The following is a 12,786-nucleotide window of genomic DNA, read 5'->3' as shown; positions in this document are numbered from 1 at the left end:
CATACATAAAAGAGTATATCAAGAAGACAAGTGTGTAGCAAAAAAAAGAAACAACATGCAAGGTTTCACAATCGATAATCCAACGTTCTCTGAAGGCTATTAGAGGTCGAAATCCAATTATATTACGCTAAGTTGATAATTCAAATTCGACGCCAATGTGTACCTACCTCTGAAAGTCTTTGAAGAGTGAAAAGGTCCAAGTACCTTCCCCATTAGTTTATTCTCTACTCTTCTTTCTCTGTTACTCTTTTTATTTTTTAACTTCTCTCTTGCTTTTTCTTTTGAAAAAACCCCCTGCAGGCTTCTATTGTGTATTCTCTCAACCCCAAATTCGAAAACTGAGTATGCTCACATATGATTCACAGCAGGGCCTCTCATGCATTCGTGACCCAACAAATGGCAAGGATCACTATTTCCAGTCGATTTATATTTTTTTCTAAATACGCTCGTGATTTGCAGCTGCAAACCTCATTCGCGGAGTGATCTTCCTAATCGTTTTGGTCTGGAATTATGAGTGATTTTCAAAGAAAATTGATGGAAAAGGTCGAGTGTTTATGTCATGTCACGTAAACGTTTAAGACAGTTTAACTTTTAATATTTCATTTTAATATCAAATGTATAAAATGAATTTTTTTCCAAGTCATTTTTTGCATATACTTTTTTTTATTATTACACAACTTTTAGATTTAAAATTTTTTTTCTATATTTTTCTTTCATAAAAAAATTCTTAAATAATGATTAGTTTTTTATTCCAATATTATTATTATTATGATAATAAAAATATTTTTATGGGTTTTTATTTTTTTAACTCAAGCCATTTAAAGTCTTCGGAAATAAAAAAAATTTACTGAAAAGTAATACACTATGTGTGTCATTGTTTTAAATCAATAACGTACTTGACATTGATTTGCAGGTAAAAATTACTCGACGTGACATTTAGAAATTGCATTCACCAAGATATTTCTGTGAAGAGTTGTAAAAAATTTTTCTCATGAAATTATTTCTTATAAACTTGGTTATTATCAATCAGTATTACTATTTGACATTTTAAAGAGAATTATTTTCTAAAAAAAAAAAAAAGTTATATTGCTTTTACTTTATTTAAATTTTAATAAAATTCTAATAATTCATTTTTAATAATTTTTCTTCATACATTAGATTATCAATTCTACTTTTTTTTTTTTTCTCATTCTTCCAAACTATCTTTCGATTATTTATCCAACATTTCTTTTTCCATACACAACATATTTGTGTGGTCTGTACATCTAACTTTTATTTTACTTTATATATTAGACCTGTTTTGTGTATAATCTTGTAAAGAATGCCACCGCTTCCGTCTCCAAAAATATTTCATTGATGAAGAAAAAATAATACGCACGCTTTAGATAATATAATATATCCATATATAAATAGCTAAACTTATACCACATGATAATATATTGAGTTCTGAAAGTCGATGTAAAATAACTAAAGAATAATCTTCCTCTTTCTCTCATGGTGTCAACAAAATTTCAAAAGAATTTTTACTCTTACGCGAGTGGAAATAAATTTATTCAAGTTCATCTTTATTATAAATTCTATCGTGTATTATGAGATAATCATAATTTAGGAAAAAAATACTTTGATAACAAATTGGAAAAGCGAGGCAAATTAGAATAATCTACAACGGTGTGATACTTATTAATGATTGATACACCTGAAGTTCAACAAGAATTATGAGTTTTTAACGACTTTTATTAAATACTGGATAGATTAAAATTAAAACTTAATTGACCCGATTGTTTAATCAAGTCTAAATTAAAGTAACTCAATAATAATAAAAAAAAGTTTATCTAATTTTTTTTAACCTTTTTTGGTGTTTTTTTTTTTTTTTTAGAAATGATAAAGTTTACGTAAATATTTTTTTTATTTATTTCACGCACTATTCTTGAGTGTCCGTTTATTTATTTTTGTTTCTTATCAAAAAGCCTCGAAAGTTCAACATTAACTTAGAGATACGAGATTAATTTTATATTTAAAACGAATTGTCGAGTTTTTAAAGTTGATGTAGGTTTTTTTGTCGTAATGCTCGTAAACTTTCTTTACGTCGAAACATCAAGATGTGCCCTAGACGATATTTGTACTTATTCGTCCTTTGGCTTCCATTGAATATTTTTATTTCGACTTTTATATTATGTCTGATTGCCGCTTATCATCGAGATTAAAGTAACACCAAGTGAATCTCATAATATACGTCGAGCCATGCATCGTAGGGTTTTATATATAAATCTCTTTTATTTTCGTTTCTCTCATCGTTTATTTTCTCCAGCTTTTGCTGTCTTCCTTTTTACGATCCTTCTTAACGTCAGAACCTGTTTTTGGAGTTCACCCACGCTGACGGCAGCTTCTTTCGACCCGCGCGTTTTAAATTTTCGAAGGTCGAACCAGTAGGGTCGAAAATAGAGAAAAAAAATTGACGGAAAAATAAACTAGCGAAGAAAACAATAAAACCACGAACACGTGCTACACATCTGGAACTTGTGCACACGTTTAACACCCTAACATTTCGTGCAAAAAAAAAAAATGGAGAAAAAAATTATTATATTAAATGAGATCATTTTATCCATCTTTTTGCTCTTTAAAGCTATAAAAAAAATTTAAGTGCTTTCAACTAAATCAGCTGTAATTTTATTGGCTACAATTAAAGACACAATGCATTTTAAGTGATCTATTTATCGATTGTTGATCATTTTTTTTTTATCATGTCATCGAACAATTGAATAGTTAATCTTGTTTGATCTATAATCATGATCAAAGCAGTCTAGTCAATCTCAGACGGGTTCATGTTTAATTGCATTTTGTTGAGGTAATTTAAATTGAAGTAAAGTTTATAATTTAACAGAAATGATGTGAGTGGTATCTAATTTCATGTGGGATTTTAGGTTGATGTTAGTTGGCTGGAATTGACCTGGAATTAATCTTCTAAGTATGTCGGGTAATTTATCTCCTTTAAATACTTCTTAATGTGTATGGAGAAAATGTTTTATAAAAAATTAACCTCTGATTCGGGATTTAATTTATCAAATGATAGCCTCAAGAGATTCCGGAATCTCTGTGCAATTCACACAAACATTAAAACTGCAAAAATAATTATATTTATTAATAAACCATTAATTTTTAACATAAAACATTTATTTATATGCATTCTAAGAAATGTTTTCTTTTTTAATTAATTTATTATTTATTGTTTTTTACTCCAAAAAAATTTTTTCTTGAATTTATTCACTAGTTAACGATAAAAAATTATTTTTATTGAGACTGTAGAGATGTTTTGTCATATTTCTAATCAAATTTTATTCCTCTTCTAAAGAAACAGAGACGTGTGATGGAAGAATAGTGAATCTATTCAAATAAATTCTTTTTAATCAACTCCAATAAAAAAATCAATTGAATATTTTAATTAAAATAATTTTCTATCAAATATATTTTATTTTATAGCTTCATTCCTGTGTCATTAGACAATAATCTCAAGCATAATTCAGAATAAAAAATTATCTAAAATCTTCTTAGAAATCAAAAGAATTTAGTCTTCGTCCTAGTGGTCTTATCTTAGAGCATCTTCTGTTCTTGCTTCTTCTTCCTCGTCTTGTTGGTCTGCAAAGGAGGATTATAGCGCGATACGATGTACCCATAGCCGCAAGGATCCCGTATAAGGTGATGGCCTACTACCTCTTGTCTGCTCACGCATACGGATACTCACGTTCGTCTCGATAACTCCGCGACTCGTCGGCATCACGATGGAGACCTAGAGTTTGCCGACTTTGCCAACTCCTCTTCTTCTCCTTCTTTTATACGATGCACACGCTTTGCTTATTATTATGTATCTGGTTGCTTTGCTCGCGTTAAATAAATGCACGTACCTCTAATCTCCTCAAGCCAGGAGTCTAGATGTCTTTCTCACTTTTTCCTGCAATCATTTTCAGCCTCTCATCTCATGTTGTCTCTTATTTAGCATCGTACGCACTATGGCAAGTATTTAACGCCTGTGGGGTACTTTCTCGCCTGCGGCAAGGCAATCGCAGATATCTAGGCTCTTTTAAGCAAGCGATCGCTTTCCATAAGAAGCATTAAGACTACATTTTAAACCTTACCACTCAGCAATCAGACAAGAACACATTTTTTTACCGCTTAAGTGCTTAGAAATTATTGCTTTACTCCGTGTGACAAGGAAGAAGATGTATTAATTAATATTAATATGATTTAAATGAATTTTCAATTTGAGAAATTGATTCTTCTTTTGGTGCTTGCTTGTGTCAAACTGGTTTGAGTAGGTTTGATGGATTGAAGAGAATCGTAGTTGTAGATAAAAGTGGAGTGGAATTGAAAGGTTAAGGAAAACTAATCCTTATTAATTTTTTTTTTTTTTTTATTTAAAAGTATTAGATTATAGACAGGAAAGCTAGGATTTAAAAGAAATAGAACATGAGGAAATAATTTAATCGAGATACTTATTACTTAATTTATTTGATTTTAGATTAGAGCTTTGAATATCATTATTTAGATCATGAGGTCTTCTTAATTATATTAAATACATCTTTAAATGATAGACTAATAAAAAATTTATTCTCATGTATTTTATGAAATAAAACTTGTCTATATAATAATTAAATAATTTTATATAACAAATCCTGATTTCCGTGTTGAATAATCAAGTTGTTCGAAGAATCGTTTTTTTTATGGCTTGTAAAAAATCTTTTGCCAAATAAAGTCTTTAATCGAGTCTATATTTAATTCTAATAAATTCAAAATAAATATTTTATGACTGTTTAAAAGCTCATCAGACTCTATTAGCACAATCATAAAAAAGTTCATTAATCAGATGAAAACACTTAATAAATGATTTATAAAGTAACTAAAAACAATTCTTATTCTTTAATGATCTAATTTGATATATGACACCAAACTATATCGCACTTTCCTATCCTATCCATCGAACGATAAATTAAATTTACCATTCAAGTACCCTTTTCAAGCGAAAGATTATTTATCGATAAATTAATAATATAAATAAGACTTTATCTACAATAATTGTATAATTATTGTCTTAAACATTATATAAAGACGTCATAAATAAAGTGCATTAATTAATAGGTATTCTAAAGAATTCTAAAATAACCTTAAGCCGGAAGAAAAAAACTTCTTATCTCAAAAGGCTAACTAAAATATTAAAATATTTATTTTATAGCTGATGTGTGTCTAGTGTTAAGTGTAGAAACTTGACCAAAAGTCGCGATTACGCCGAGATTTCACGGTGTTGACCTTAAAGGCCATCGACATATTCCCATAGTTGCAAACATATACACAGTCTTTATCTTGTATCGTTTTCATTTCTTTTCTTCATTGCTTATTTTACAACGCAACGGGTTAATTGAATTGTCCTCGTCAGTTTCCTCTGACATTCAATTTCAAATAGGAAAGCGCAGCAAATCACATTCGTTACCCTTAGAAATACTCTTTTATTTTCTTTATAATTAAACACCATAATTTGCGTTTAACTTCCTGTTGACATGATAACAATCTTACCTCACATGAGAGACTGTTGTTTATTATTATAAAACGGTAATACTTTTTCTTCATAATGTTTGAGTTTTTTTTTTTTTTAATACAAATATATTACTTTCAACACTCTCATTTTCTTGGAGATAATAATGATAAAGGATAATTAAATAATGTGTGATACTTCTACTAACTGATAAACCACGTCTGATAAATGTAGCTTAAATGACACCTGTATCCCTTTCTTCGTTATATCGTTTTCTGTGTGATATCGAATCTTACAGTCAATACTTTATTTTCTGTATCTTGATATATCTGTATACTGTGATATGTCGATATGTGATATAAATTGTCTTTGATTATTATGTGTTGCAAAGTCCATAGAGGTGAAGGGCCGGAATATATACAGTTATCACTAAAGTGTTTGAATTAAATCACACAGGTTTAAAAATAAAAATTTATTTCAATTTTTTTTTTTTTTTTTTTTCGTTAAATTGATTTTACGTGAGGAGAGTGTTGAGTTCAGTGATTTATTTTATTATTGTCAATCCGAGTAAAATAAGAGAAAGTGAAATATGAATTTGTTATAAAATATTTTTTTAGAGTATTTAAAATTCTTTGAATATTGTGAATATTGTCTAGTATATTTTTATTCATATTTCTATATTGATATGTCAATTTTTTTTAGTTATTTTTTTTTTTATTTGTAAAAAAAAAATTGCTTCATGATTTTGCACTGCATAATTTAGCAGTAAATATTAAACTTTATTAAAATCAAAAGAAAAATATAATGTCACGAATACGTGATACAATTGATAACAGCATTAACAACATGTTTGTAATCAGGACATTTAAATATCAAAACCTATAAACTATGTACATATTTACAAATTACTTCCAATTTATTCATTGAACACACTTAAATTTATATTTCCGCAAACAGAACGAAACATTTTGCAAATGTGGTGAAAGTTAGAATAATTTATATTCTTATGTCCAGTGTTTATTTTAATAATAAATAAATGCTTAAAGTTCACTTAAGATCTAGAAATAATACTAATTACTCATTACTTTCAGACAAGTTTTAAGCTATCTGTATGGGGAGGAAAAAAAAATTATTTAGTCAAATAAAATAAAAGCAGACACATTTATTATGATAAGTTTATTTATAAATAAACCTAATAGTGAAGAAAAAAACATAATATAGATAATTGAAAAGCAGTTATGGAAAACGACACAGTAATTGACAGATTTTTATTTTGAAGTCACGATATAGTTATCGAGTTTTATTAAACTTTAATGACTTTTCGGACACTAAAAAGTTGAATGTAATCCCTATAAGGAAATAAGAGACTAAAATACATAAATAAAACTAAATAATGTTCATGTCTTGACACATACGCTTGTAGCTTGAGCACGTGCTCATACAAATATTCATAACGCTTGTGCAAAAAGTCTTTTATATCATAACACTCCGTGACCCATTTTGTTTTTCTTTGGAACAAAATCCAAAGCTTTTGTTGACAATAATGTAACCTGTGTGCACTTTCTGTATATTTTTTGTTATTTTTTGCAAAACGAGTTTCGTTACGAGACTCGAGGGCACACAAGAAAAAAGGAAGATTGCGAGAAAGAAACAAAAGGATAAAAAATATGATTCTAAATGGTCCTTGGAGGGATCGCGTGCACCCCTCGAGCAACGACAGACGTTGGTTTCTATGCGAAAGTTAAGTCAGACCCTCCCAGATGGGTGGAATTAATGAAGGGACTGAGATTCCATGTAGATGGTCATTTAACGCCCCGTGGAAACCATAAGTTTATTCTACTTTTTTTTTCTTTCTTATTCAGATTAAATATTTTTTTCTTTTCATTTGAGAGAATAATGCTGTCTTATGATAATGATCCTAACGATTTTGTTAGATCTAAAAGTAAAAATTATCAGTTTTCGAGCACGCCCAAATTTTTTTTCAGGCTCACAGTGCACCTCATTTTATTTGGAATTATTTTTTAGGCTTACAAGATGCCTAATTTAAGCCCAAAAATATTTTTATATGCTGATTAATTAATTGCAAAAATAAAATTACTGCAAAATAAAAAATATTTTTGGCTGTCAATATGGCGTCTTGTAAACCTAAAAAATACTTTTAGGCTCTTTCGAAATTTAGGTGTGTAATGAGCTTATTTTGGACACTGAAAATATCTTTAAATTAAAGTTGAGCTTCAATTGAATCTGTATTATGCTTTTTTTCATTTTAGATGTCTTTTAGGCTCCTTTTGAACCTATCTAGTTTTATTCGGGAAGTATTCACTTTGTTATAAAAAAGAAAGTTTTTTTGATGGATTCAATTTTGAGTTATAGTAGAAAGTAAATGTCAAAATAATCGTGAAATGTTAGAGCAAGTGAGATATCACAATCAATCACTTGAATATTTCTAGAAAATATTAAATCAATTGTTTTCCCGAGAATTGTTTCTATTGAAAAGGTCGAATTAATCATTACATGTATATTGATAAAAATTTTTTTCTTTCCTTATCAATCACTCAATTTTATTCAATGTACAATGTTTATGAAGACTTGGTTATGATTCATATGTGAAAGAATCCCGATAAAAACCTGGCGACATGCAGTCTCTTAAATACAGGAAGGATTAAAAGATTATTTTCTCTTTATTACCTTGTAAAAAATACTTCCTACATCGGAATTATCAGGAGGAATAAATTATTTTTGCTCTTCTACTCAGAACAAGAGTAATAAATCTCTGTGTATCACAGTTGCATCTTCGTGGCCTTCGATCGGTATGTGTTCAAAGCCGGATCTCTATACGGTTTATAATTAATGCAGTGAAGAGTAAGCCGCATTATACTGCCAATGATTCGTTATCTATCGGTTTCTATGTATTTTCCAACACTTGTTTTTATATAACTGTTATCGAAAAAATATCTCCCTTTTTTTGTTTCTTAAAATCATTAGATTTCTTAGCTTATAATCGATATCAAGTTGTGACAATTTAGATTACCTAGAAAGACTGATAAGTATTGAACAATTTAACGTTAATATTCTAATCGATTTTAGAAAAGTTACTTTTAAAATAAAAACATAGTACTTATGCTCGGGAAATTCACTCTGGTATTTTTTGAGAAAAATTTTATCAAGGAAGTGGAAAAAGATGAGATTGGAATAGAAAAGTATTTTTATCTAAAAAAATACTCCAAAAATTGTCATCATTTATTTAATGTCATTATTTTCCTTTAAACATCCAAAAATGTAATTTTTTAAAATAAATATGTGTTAATAAGAACGTAAACCTGATCAGAATTTAAGTAGCATTGATGAAGTAATTTATCTTTCATTCAATTGGAATGCAAGAAAAATTTATTTCATCAATTAATGGCACATTTCTGCTTAAAGACACGTTTCAAATAATTTTTTACTAATCAGGAAATTATTTTTCATGGCCTTAAAATTTTATACAATAAAACATTGTTCATGAAAGTTTATTTTTTAAATATAACTTTTATTTTCCCATAATTTTTAATGATTCAGCTATTCAACGAACAGTGCTCTTCTGTTTTTAAACTTATCATAATTTCAGTCTTCACTGTACTGTTCTTCATCCAGCTATTAATATGACGTTGCTTATGAAGAGTAAATATGCCCATAGTAAGAAGCTTTCGCCATAATAAAGTCAAACAAAAATAATGTAAGAAAGGAAGATGACATAAAAATATTGAATGCTTATTTCAATCATCAAAACAATTAATAATTATTGACAGTCGATAAAAAGTTGGTGAAGTTGAAAATATAAAATTATTGACGCTCATCAAAGGGACATTGATAATCGATTGGACCTCCCATGACGAGCAAATTCGGCATTCTGTCGATATATTAACTCAGCTAGTGTACATTGACACACACGAATAAGCATCGAAACGGCAATTTTAATATTCATCACTGCAATAGAGTGATGGAGAGAAGAAGAAAGAATACGATAAAGATGAGAAAAGAAAGAACGAAGAAGGAGGAGGAGGAGGAGGAGGAGTGGATTCATATTATTCCGCCGTCGGTGTACATACCGAGGCGGTCGCGTTACTCGAGAACGTCCCTCTTCGACCCACCGCAGAGTCTTGATGGTTTTACTCAGCAAAGTAAGAGGAAACGACGATGAGAACTCGAGAAAAACGATTAAAATCATCTGCGCATCACCGGAAATTAACTCCTCGGAAGAAATGTCACTGATCGGGTTTCTCATCTCTAAATCAATCGAGTGTGATGAGGAGCATTTATCTTTTCTTGTAATTGATCCTCCGCAAAAATAAAAATTCTTGTTACGAGTAAAACACGAGTAGAACTTGTGTATATAAAGAATAAAATACAGAGCGAGTGGTTTACACTGAGAAATCACGTTTAGCTGGAAAACATGCGAGTTGAGTCGACTACTGCGGTAGATAAACATAAGAGCACAAGAGTCTGACGGCATACACTTCATCACTAGCTTATCGAGCATATTAGCACGTCGAGTTGCTGGAGACTTGCTTGTGCGAATAAAAAAGTTTAATCTCCTGTGAGTATGTATAAAGAGAAATAAAGAAGAAGCCACGTGGTATATTGTGAGTCACGAGTCGAAATTACTAGTGATTCTATCGCCTCTTACACCTCGTTGCATCGTCTGTAATTTCACTGAGATTATGGTCGTCATGCAGTTTCCACCAGATATTCTCAACTCTACTACATAGAGCACAAGAAAACAGAATATTCGATAGAAAATTTAATATCTGCCTTGTCTAATGTGTAAGCTCTACAGAAACACTAGCAGTATTGTGGTTCTTTATGTTGCTAGAAGAAGACATAAGTAGTTGAGGGTTAAGTGTGTCTGACTTTCTTGAAATGAGACTCCATTTGCTAACACACCGGCTCAGGTTTCGTGATTCAGGTTCGACTTTAATTTATGTATTTAATAGAAAATAAAAATAATCAATATTTACACTATTTAAAGAGATTAAAGAATCATTTGGAAATGAACTCATTTATTATTCATCCTCTGAATTAAAGCTTATCTTAAAGATTAATATCTCTACTTTCACCATTTATTTTATCAAAAATTTCTAATACCATCAGAAATTTTAAATGTCCTTTTTATGGAGTATTTTTTCCAAGTTAATGCACGTTGGAAAACAAAGATTGATAACGTAAGTGCAATAATTATTGTAGAATGAATAATTTTTTAGTGAAGGGTCCATGACAAGTTATCTTGAATATAATAATCGACTTACTGTTTGGAGTTTATTTTTACATTTCAACTAAACTACCCTGAAAGAAATATTGGTTATAAATCGATGATGATCCTTTCTGGAAAAATGTTTACATCAAAGTAGTAATAATAAGGACATTTTGGTGCTACTTATTGATGACAATTGTTTTAAAAAATAATATTATAAATATCTGCTAATAGTTTCTCCTTGTAGAGTTAATGTTCAAATGAGTGTCCATTAAACACTTGAGCTCTATACGATGAGCAAACAAATTACATTTTTTGTCTTCACGCAAGCGTGAGCACAAAGTCGAAGATGTCAAAGTTATGTAGTATATACAGCAAGACAGAGAAGTTTATTTTTTATGACAGTTTCTATACTTGAATTTTTTTATGCTATCGAAGAGCAAAAAATTTATAAAGAGAGAGTTGTATGGTACTTATCCGCGTGGAAATCACCCGTTACTGTGTCGCTCATCGTTCATCGTTGGCGAAGACATACGACCAGAAAATAAAAGACAAAAAAAAAAAGAGTCAATAAGAGAATGTAATATCTCTTAAACTCAATTCGTCATTTTCTATTCAAGTTCAAAGCAACGTATTTTTCTTTTTACCATATCAGAAAGACATAATAAATGGAGTAAAAAAAAAAAAATTCCTATGAAGGTTAAATTATTTTTTGTTTTATTTTTTTTATTCGTGTTTCAAGTCAACAGTAAACTTTAAAGCTGACCATGTACGGTCAGCCGTTCTCATAAAATTTCTCTGTACGTGCACAGTGGACAAACGAGTGTACAGATATACTGTACAAGAAGATGAGGAAAGAGAAAGAGAGAAAAAGAGCTTCCTACGCTTACAAGATAAATCGCGTCAAAGTTAACGCGAAGAGACTGCATGCCACACCCTTGTAGAGGGAACGGAAGGTGAAAGAAAAAAAAAAAAAAAGTGTGATGGGGCAAATGTGTGGCCCAGCCTCTGAAATTATTTATTTACTATATGTATTATGTGTTCAGGGAGTAGAAATAAATTTACCAACTTTTCGAAAGCACTGAGATTACTTATGGATTTTCTTCAGAAACGGTATCTCGTGTTTCACAGGTATGCTTAAGTTATTTATCCAACGAGGATAAATTTGTCGTTGCAAATTGGTACGAATGGGCTTTTTTCAGCAATGTATTATAAAGGTTGTATATTAGTTGTGTGGTTAATTCATTGTCATTGCGATTAATAAACGAGTTGACGGTCAATTTACGGGGTGGATTTATCGACTGTAGATAATTGTAATTATGTTCTGGTATTAAAGGGGTGGTAAATCTTTTTATATTCTTATGAATTATTCTGGATCATGAAACGTACAAAAAATGTAAAGAGACAAAGTGTTTAGTAATTTCATGGTAGTTTTAAGGTAGATGGGAAGTAATATGCTCCATTAAGTAGTTTATTTCGTAAACACAATGCATCTTCCATCAGCTAACTTATAAAACAAGACTGTGTTTCTAGATTAATAATAATTTCATTCTTGATCACAATATTCTTTAGTAAAAGACAGAATATTATTTACTAGAAAATAATGCATGCAATGAAATTATCCTTGATCCAAGAATATCGTTTATTCATTGATGTCAACTAATTTCAATTTTATTGTAAAATAATAGTTGATCAATTATCATTTCTAGAAACTTATGTCATTATAATCATTAGCTAATGATTTTTACGTTTATTTTTGTACAGTTATTAATAAAAATAAATGACATAAAATACAAAAGAAATCATTCTTATGATAGTAATTGAAAAGAATTACTCATTTTTTCAATGAACTTATTCACTTTTATTTCAATGATTGTCATGTGAATCATTATGTTTATCAGAAAAAAATATTCTTCCGTCATTAGAACGTGTTTGAATGATTTAAATGGTTTAAAGGTGATAGATCAATACGATAAGTAATAATTGGTCATAATACTTTTTCTTTTTCATTTAAAATACAGTAGCAACAGTGTAA

General features: G+C 29.5%; 1 protein-coding gene across 4 annotated transcripts in view; it reads left to right on the top strand.

The window, feature by feature from the left end:
• The window catches only part of Sema5c (Semaphorin 5c), a 77,546-nt gene that overhangs the window by 22,109 nt on the left and 42,651 nt on the right, over positions 1–12,786 (top strand). Inside the window, exon 1 of one of the 4 annotated variants that reach the window (XM_035084715.1) lies at positions 5,798–5,977. The exons of the other annotated variants lie outside the window; for them this stretch is intronic. The gene's annotated coding sequence lies outside the window, so the exon portion shown is untranslated. Of the gene's footprint in view, positions 1–5,797; positions 5,978–12,786 lie in introns of those variants that run through there. 4 annotated transcript variants of the gene reach the window in all.

This window comes from Chelonus insularis, unplaced genomic scaffold (genome assembly GCF_013357705.1).
Source record: "Chelonus insularis isolate UGA/USDA-ARS -01 unplaced genomic scaffold, ASM1335770v1 contig_397_pilon, whole genome shotgun sequence".
NCBI lineage: Eukaryota > Metazoa > Arthropoda > Insecta > Hymenoptera > Braconidae > Chelonus > Chelonus insularis.
Note: the sequence above shows the minus strand (reverse complement) of the source record. Positions and strands in the feature narration are given on the sequence as shown.